The 9,222-nt window shown below is 31.2% G+C and overlaps 1 long non-coding RNA gene across 3 annotated transcripts; it reads right to left on the bottom strand.

Moving 5' to 3' along the window:
• Positions 1–1,697: 1,697 nt before the first annotated feature.
• Positions 1,698–8,622, bottom strand: LOC139503104 (uncharacterized). 3 transcript variants are annotated; one of them, XR_011659027.1, is made up of 3 exons: positions 8,523–8,622; positions 4,242–4,383; positions 1,698–2,490 (listed from the first exon to the last, which is right to left on the bottom strand). It is a non-coding gene; the product is annotated as an uncharacterized lncRNA (long non-coding RNA). The 3 variants fall into 3 exon arrangements; XR_011659028.1 differs by having other exon boundaries at positions 8,433–8,604; XR_011659026.1 differs by having other exon boundaries at positions 8,390–8,568.
• Positions 8,623–9,222: the final 600 nt, after the last annotated feature.

The following is a 9,222-nucleotide window of genomic DNA, read 5'->3' as shown; positions in this document are numbered from 1 at the left end:
GTACAGGTCAGAAATGGGTTAGAACTGTTTTGGACTGGCCTAGTAATGGTTCAGAATATTTTCAGTGGCAAAGATAAAAGTCAAGTACAAATTAGTACAGTCGAGTACGGTTAAGACTGGGGCCGAGTTATGTCGAGTAAAATGCATGCCAATTTAGACTGGTCGATAAAAATTAGTACATTTATGGCCTAAAAAAATCATGTATATAAAAGTTTTCATCCCACATAGTTAAGCTTGTTCAAATACGTTATGTGGTTGGCTTAATGGCTAAGCACAATAGAATACAAACTCATATGAATAAGAGGACTGGTGAAGTATATGAAATTACGATTTTTTCATATACTGACTTTTTTTTGGCACATAACAACAATTAACATTCTTTTCAGATCAAGGACTTAAAGGATGCATACAATATTGTTTAACATCAATACAGGATGGTATGTTAAATCATAGCGTGCTTAACAAAACTGTATGTATTTACTCCATTGTTTCATGCCAAATTATGAAAAACGGCCAGGTATAATGTTAATGTTATTTCCATTACATAGCCTTCAGCTGATATCAAAGTTTTTCGTTTTCAATATAGCAGAATTTATTGCGACTGTCATACAAGTGAGGGAATTAGCTAGCTTTAAAACAATGTTTAAAATACCATTTTCTACATAAGTAAAATGCCTTTACTAAGTCAAGAATATGGCAGTTGTTATCCATTCATTTGATGTGTTTGTGCTATTGATTTTGTCATTTAGTTAGGGACTGTCCGTAATGGATTTTCCTCGGAGTTCAGTATTTTTGTAATTTTACTTTTTTCCAACTAACGATCATTAGCACAACCAAAATGTTGATTCAACCGTAGATTGTTAGTTTCCCTACAGTAGAATTGTTTTGTTAACAAACAGGTAGCTTGGGCAATTTTGTCAATTTCATTAGTTCTCCTATTTATTTGTATTGTAGTCCTGTAATGTGATGTTGTCATTTTAATGTTATATTTAACATGGACATAAAAGAGGGAGGTTTGGCATGCCACACAACCAGGTTCAACCCAACATTTTTTTCTTTAAAAAATGTCCTGTACCAAGTCAGGAATATGGACATTGTTATCTTATAGTTCGTTTCTGTGGGTGTTACATTTTAACGTTGTGTTTCTCTTGTGTCGTTGGTTTCCTCTCATATTTGAGTGTGAATTCACATTATTATAAAACGTGTCACGGTACTTTTTTTTATCCCAAATTCATGTATTTAGTTTTGATGTTATATTGTTATTCTCATCGGATTTTTTCTAGTGCTCGGTTCGTTTCTGGGTGTGTTGCATTTTAATGTTGTGTCGTCATTCTCTTGTATTTAATGCGTTTCCCTCGGTTTTGGTTTATGACCCGGATTTGTTTTTATTTCTATCGATTTATGAGTTTTGAACATCGGTATACTACTATTGCCTTTATTTATTCCCTTGTTGTGTTCATAACAAAAAAGATATCTACGGTACAATCAATCTCATCTAAGCCCTGTGTGAGTCAATATTTGAATTCCGATTTAAGATTTATAAGGGTTCTAGTCTCAAATTTGTCAACAGTTGAATATAAAATTAAGAACTCCATGAGTCCAAGTCTTCTTTCATGTTCAACAGTAATGTTATTGTCTTTAAGATATGTGAGACTCGTATAACTTATAGACAAATATGTAATGATCAGAAAACTAAATTTACCCTAAAAATCATTTTAATAAAGATATATTATATTCCTGTGATAATAACAGTACAAATAACAAAATTGCTTAATATGTAAATTAGATGATGTAAAATAAATACATCCTCTTCAAAACATTACTTTCGCGTTTGTAACCTTTTGAAGTTTATAATGTTGGGTGTCTTTTTGTAGGATGGAGAGGGAGTTAGACTAATACATTTGGTATTTTGATATAAGATACAAAATGTGATTGATTAAAGAAATGACATAAGGGTGGCTACCGAAATAAGAAATTGTTGTATGATAATAGTCGACAACAGGTTGATAATTGACGCAAAAAAGAGGGCATTGAGTGTGATAAATGTGTACTATGTATTTTGAATGAATACTAATCATGTCAAGTTGTCGAAATACTGTTAACAGAGTTATGCAACGATCTAATATGCTGACTATGTATAAGAATAAAATAGCAAGCGTGTTCCCTTTCATTTGTTTATAATGTTCATTTTCGTGTGACTTTCTGCAGCACCTCAGCATATTCGTTCAGGTTTGCTGGTGTTGAAAGAAGAGACATCGGAAACGATACTATCTCTTCAGCGCCACCTTTCTGCAAAGCGCTGTATACTGCACTGCAGCAATTCTTAAAAACAATATGATATCTGTTGGTTGTTTTGAATTCATTCCACCAAGATTTTATAGCTGCCTCATCAAGTTTTCCTGACGGAATTTCGTATTTGCAATCAGCTGATTTCCCTTCCCATTCAACATCTTGTGCATACGAATTTGCTGGTCCTGCTTCCACTGATTTCTATGAAAAAAATCAATAAAGAAAAGACTGTAAAACGTCTTTGTTTGTTTTCAATCTGTTTATTAACATTATAGTTCCAATTCTTAAAATGGACAATCTAATTTGTTTTCATATTCATATTGGTTTCATAAATTGGTGAAACTACCTTTGGAAAGTGGGTATATTATGGATAAGTTACGAAACTGTTCCTTCAATATTCCTACTGTCGCAATCGTTAATAAACATGTGAGGTATGGAGAAAAAAAGACATATTGTAACTTGATGAGTCGAAAGCTCCTACTACCGAGTTATTCTGACACTTTCTTATATTTCAAAATCGAAACTTATCAAATCATCAAATTATGTTGAAACAAAAGCAAATCAAATCGATGCTGATAGTTTCTGTACAGTCAAATGGACATAACATTTAAAGTCGATATTCTATGGAGAGAACGCGGCTTAAAGTGAAGTAATTTGTTACAGAATTTGACATATATTTATAGACATTTTTCACATTTTTGTTATCTCTAGAATATGATATACACATTCGGTAATGCTTTCGTTAATTATTCTCCAACTTCTCCTTTCTAAGTTTCCTCTGTTATCTTCATATATTCAATTATATAGATATAATTATGTGCAACATTAACCAATTATAAAATTCAGACGGAAATTTCTTATTATCATTAATACAGTTAACGATACCATATCAAATAAACTACATGCACATTACTTCTCTTGGTGGATTTTCAGTCCCCAGTGGTATCATCAATTCAGTAGTCAGTTCTTCGGTACTGACATGATTTATGAGAATCTGTGTTAAAATGTCCGTTTATAAATATTTAAATCATAAAGAAACTAAGGTTTCAACCCCCTAAGGCAAAGATGACCATTACAGTGTTTCCGCTATTGTGAAGGTTGTTTCTTGTCGTATAGCTCTTCGATTGTCTCGGTTCTTGTAAATCTTTTGAACTCACATATTTGGCATTCAGGGTTCATGAATTTATGCGTCGGACGCATAAAGTTTATACGTTTTGTTTTGCGTCAAACATTGTCACTTAAGGTGGTATGGGTGTCTTCCTCCATCTTGGATTGTAAAAAAACAGAGAACCAAAGGTCCATATTTTCTATCAAGTTAGCAAAATGGGATGCAGGAATGCAGATATTTAATGTGATTTTCATTTAAAAGAACTAATTTATAAAAATATAACTTACAAATATTAATATTTTTGCAAATGTTGATTAGGTTTGGTTGTTTTTAATTTTTTTTTAAATACGCATTTCAAGGGGAGGCTACTCTAAAACAACTCTGAAGGATTCTACATGAAATTTTCCTATTTTGTATTTTAGCCGGAAAAAACGTACGGTGACCCTATCTTTTCTTTTGATATTCTCAAAGCATTGTCTGAAAGCTATCTTTTCCTTAAGTATTTAACAATTCTATCATTTTGTTTAGTTTCTAATCACAAAATGGTGTTTTTCCCTGTATAATCCATACAAAATGTGTTATTTTGTCACGGTATGTCGCTTGAGAAAATGCACGGTGACCTATCATTTTTATTATATTTTTCAACATATATCAATAGATACTACATTTTGGCAAAGTATGAACAAATTCTATCATTTTTATTTTAGACTCCCATACCACCTTAAATGATTGTGCAGGCCAAACTATCTGTACATTTCCACCTAATACAATCAAAAATTTGACGATTAAACAATAAACAATGGCGTCTGTGAATTGAATGTATGAAATGATAAACAAAACTCACCCATCTTTGGTAGGCAGTTTTTGCCTTGTCTTCTTTTGGCCACCAACTGATATGGGTTCCATCGCTTAAGGTCATCGATCCATGACCTACATTTCCTCCTCCCTCCGTCCATATGTATATCTTTACGCCCATTGCTGATTAGCTGAAAAAAACACCATGACCCGTTCATACCTCTTGCTCCGTTTACAAAAGTTGTACATATATACATACATTTTGCTCTTACGCAAACAAAGCACTACTAATCAGCAAAAAATGTTTTATTCTGCGTTCTTCTAATCCTATTCTACTTTTGGTCACTAATTTTCATTTTGCCTTTATCAATTCGTCCATTTTTGACAATAGCGGGAAAGAAATAAAAGTATATTCAGAAAACTGATGCGTCTAGAAAGGAATTGTCTATCTCTAGATAATATGAAGGTTATCAAAAAAGTGTTTAAAACGCAAAATTTTTGCAAATGGATTTATTTAGAATGCGAGAGATGAAAGAAAAAGAAATAATTGGAACATTTGTTTTGGATACTTATAATGACGTCTCTTATGTTACATATTATGGTCAAACCTTGGTCAGTCTGAAAGCAAGCTTTCAGAAACTACCATTGTTGATACTTTCTTAAAACAACAATGGGACTGATATTAAAACCCGCCATTCTGAAATAGCGTTAAGTTTGCGGGAAAAAATCTAACGGCAATTTGGAAAATTTTCTATGTTATGATTCTTACTTGCCATTGAAGTCAGAAATAGACTTCTTTTAATCTTTTCAGCATTTTTCTTGTTATGAAAGAAAATAATAACTTAATTGTCCGTCCATTTACAATTTTTTTTTAAATTATAAGAAATTGTACGTTATTTTTTTTGTTCACAGATAAACAAAGATTGAAAATAGTCTTTTAAATATCGATAAGTATCTCATTGTTAAATAATATTTCAATTTCAACGTACGGTCTGTCACCTCTCAGGAAAGTCCATTATATCTAAATTCCGAAAGATAGACATTGTTTGACATTGCAGTATTTTGGTCTCGTTTTAAAAAAGCTATGGCAAGTTCAGGTGTGAATTGGACTGGATAAATTATTCTTTTAACTGAAATATTTTACGTTAACTAAATTAAAAGGGTAAGGATATTGTATACATACTATTCACGAGTGCACAGCATTGAATTTAAGATTATTTAAAAAAATATTCATTGTGAATAATTATGTTTGTGATGAAGGACTCCTGCAAAAGTATAAAATAGCACATTTTTTTTTACATAGAGGTTGTTTACTGTGCAAGCAAATTTATACAAAATCCTGGTAAACTAATCGATCCTTTAAATAAACATATTATAAAAGGTTGTTAAGCTCTTTAAATACTGTTTTTATTGGTATTCATATTAATTTTATTAAGTTTAACAACACTTGTGGATTAATTGGGTCGTGCGTTTTCTCGTTTGAATTGTTAAAATTTGTGATTTCGGGGCCTTTTAAAGTTGACTGTGAGGTGTGGGCTTGCTCATGGTTGACGGCCGTACGGTGACCAATATTTGTTAATTTCTGTGTCATTTTTGTTTGACGGATTAGGTAAATCCGGTTCCCTGAATTAAATGTTCCGAATGTTATAGAACAACAGGATAAAGTACGAGAGTTCCCGATAACAGTACAAAGTATAAATACACTAAACCTGCTCGAGGTTATAAAAACTGTATACTGGTATAAAGAAATATCGTACCTTATCGTGTTCTTCAATAACATTCAGACTATTAAATGCAGGGAACCGGATTTACCTAATCCGTCAAACAAGAATCAATGGCACTTCAAAAAGAGGAATGGTGACAGAAACGAGTGATGCCCACTGACCTAAGGAAAATTATTATCATTGGAATTCTTTCTAAAATTCACGTAGGAAAATAGGTGATAAAGTACGAAGTGAGATACCTTCTCACTATAAAATATATCAGTGACGGCTGTGTAAAGAAAACTCGAAATTGATAGTAAATATCAAATACACATTATTTCTAGTATATTTATGTTCATATTGTACTTTAAAACACAAAAAAAGTTGAAATTAATGGAAAACAAAAAAAGTAACAAAAAAACAAGTTCCTGTGTTATTCAAAGCATTTATATAATTACATGAATCATGATTTATTTCTTATCTAAAACATATTTTTTTACTGAAAATGTAGCTGCTCTGAAATACTTAAAATATGCAAAGCTCATTTTTTTTAAATAAAAGAAGAAAAATATGAGGTCGAAACTTTTTCGTTATTATTTATACGCAAGTTCATGATTTTTAACTAATTAGATTTTTATTTGTTGGTTTAGGCTTTGTGTTATAATTTGAGTCCATAGAGTAGAACTTGTAACACAACGGTGACTGGTGTACCCCTATTGTTCACATTTTTGCCTATCATGTCTGTTCGTTTTGTTCAAACATCGTTGTCAATATAATGACGTTTTATACAACTGTCATGCAAGTGATATGTTTAGCTAGCTATAACAACCGGTTTAATCCACCATTTTCTACATAAGAAAGCCTGTACCAAGTCAGGAATATGACAGTTGTTTTACCTACGTTTGATGAGTATGAATTTTTAATTTTGCCATTTAATTAGGGACTTGCCTTTTGGAATTCTCCTAGGAAACAGTATTTTTGTGAGGTTAATTTTTGCATGGAATCAATGACACTAAAAGTGTTGTTATATTTCATTTAATTATACACAGATTGCAAACAAATTTCTTTTTATTTTAAATTAACAAAAATTAGCATTGAGAAAACATGTACTTTGATTATATTTTTTTTAAATGTATATGTAAAAGTTAAGTTCAGGTATCATTATTAAAAGTTATTTATTTTAATCCGATATAGATCCAGAAGTTATGCATCTTTTTGACTTGCCCTGGTCTTTATGTATTAAAATTTTATTCTGCGTTGATATTTTTTGGTTACAGCATTTAAAATATTTACCACAATATTAAAGTTGCTCTAGAATAAAATTGAATGGTACAGAGTAACATTTACTGTTATATAAAAGCCCTATTTCAGTTCTGAAACTGTTTTAAAAATTATAAAATGTGTTTACCTTATTGTTTCATTTATGTCTTTAGAATTAAATTTTTTTAAGAAACAGATGATTTATCATTTAAACGATAATCATTTATTGCTACCAACATATGGTGTTTATTAATATAATAGTACATACGAGTTTGTTCGTGTAAAGTATTAACAAAGGGAAGTAACTGGTAATTTACTATCGGAACCAATTCCTCAGAAATATTGCAACATCCTAGTGGCACAGTTGCGTATTACAGCGTATTAAGGCTATTAAGTGGCAGACGTTTGCCAGTTATAAAAAACTTCATCACATATTCTTAATTCAGCATAGGTTACTAAGAAGTTAAGAACGAAATTTCAACTGATGTGTTTAAAAAACAATTGACGAAACGAGTGGTGACATAGGGTTTGAAGGCTTAATCAAAACAGTTCGGTTTTTAGACTTCTAAAACGTATACACAGTTGCCATTGCAACATGCAAAATGATATGATTTCATTTGATATGAGTTTTTGGAGGATACAGAATTGTTTTAGTTGTAGAGGAAATTGCTCAAACAATGCCCGGAGATAGTAATCACATGGTTTCCATTCTTGCTTTAAAAAATGGGGTCAAATTGGGGTCAGCTTTCCAACTGTGATACTAGTATACAATAAATGTCTATATATATATATTGACACAATTGTATAATCTTTTATACATATGACAACGAGGTTAAATAAAGGATTTTTTTTATATAGTTAAATAAATCAAAATATTAAGCAACTGTAAAATAATAAACCTTGCCATGAATCATGCTCCCTACATCATACAAACAAATACATTTTCTTGCAAATACGATGAATCATCTTTTACCTTTGTCTAATTACTCCAAGATCCAAAGTAATGGGTAGCGTCACTATGAATATATTATATATTAATCAAATATAAGAAGATGTGGTATGAGTGAAAATTAGGCAACTCTCTATTCGAATCACAATAAGTAAAAAGTAAACCATTATAGGTACGGCCTTCAACATGACGTCTTGGCTCACAACGAACAGAACGCTATAAGTGAATAGAAAAAAATTAAGTGAATAAAAATTATTAACTCTATTCGACGGCATAAGCAATTACCTTATCTTTGTTGTTTTGAATAACTTCTAAATGAAACACTGACCATTTAAATTATGTAGTAATACATCAGCCTCTGAATGCTAAAAGATCCGTTGTGTCATAACAAATTATACAATAAATGTAAAGTGAATACCTTTTTGTTACGAAAATTGTTGTTTCTTATACGATTCAGTACCGAATAAGTTTACATTTTTTAAAAATCCACCTGGAAAAACTCTAAATTTAAATTATTTGCTATATTTAGCGCATATGTAATTTGGATATAAAGTATTGAATTGTTAAAACCGAAAGTTGCAAAAATTTTCCCCATACTTTTAATGTGTCAAACTATATCCAAACTTATTTACTTTAAATAACTGAATAATTTCCAATAGATGTCTATGTCGTCTGGTCACAAAATTTATCGATAATCGTTGAAACAATTTCACATTTCGTATCTTTGTATTTTTTTAACATATGACCATGATGAAATGAGGTATAACAATTTTATTTCTCACACAGTTACTAGAAAGTAATTATTCGTAATAAATTTTCCACAAGGAGCCAATGGTGTTCTCAATTTTATCTCTTGAAAAGGACACACTTTTGAAAAAACAATTTTAGCAATTCCTCTGATATGTTAATGAGTGTTATAATGTGACCTACCGAATTAGACAATTTACCGAATTTGTTATAACATAAGCAACACGACGGGTGGCACATGTGGAGCAGGATCTACTTACCCTTCCGGAGCACCTGAGATCACCCTTGGTTTTTGGTGGGGTTCCTGTCGCTTATTCTTTAGTTTTCTAAGTTGTGTCATGTATTGTATTGTTTTGCATATTCTACGCGAC

Source organism: Mytilus edulis, chromosome 14 (genome assembly GCF_963676685.1).
Source record: "Mytilus edulis chromosome 14, xbMytEdul2.2, whole genome shotgun sequence".
Lineage (NCBI taxonomy): Eukaryota > Metazoa > Mollusca > Bivalvia > Mytilida > Mytilidae > Mytilus > Mytilus edulis.
The sequence above is the reverse complement of the archived record's forward strand: the minus strand, read 5'-3'. Positions and strand labels throughout refer to the sequence as shown.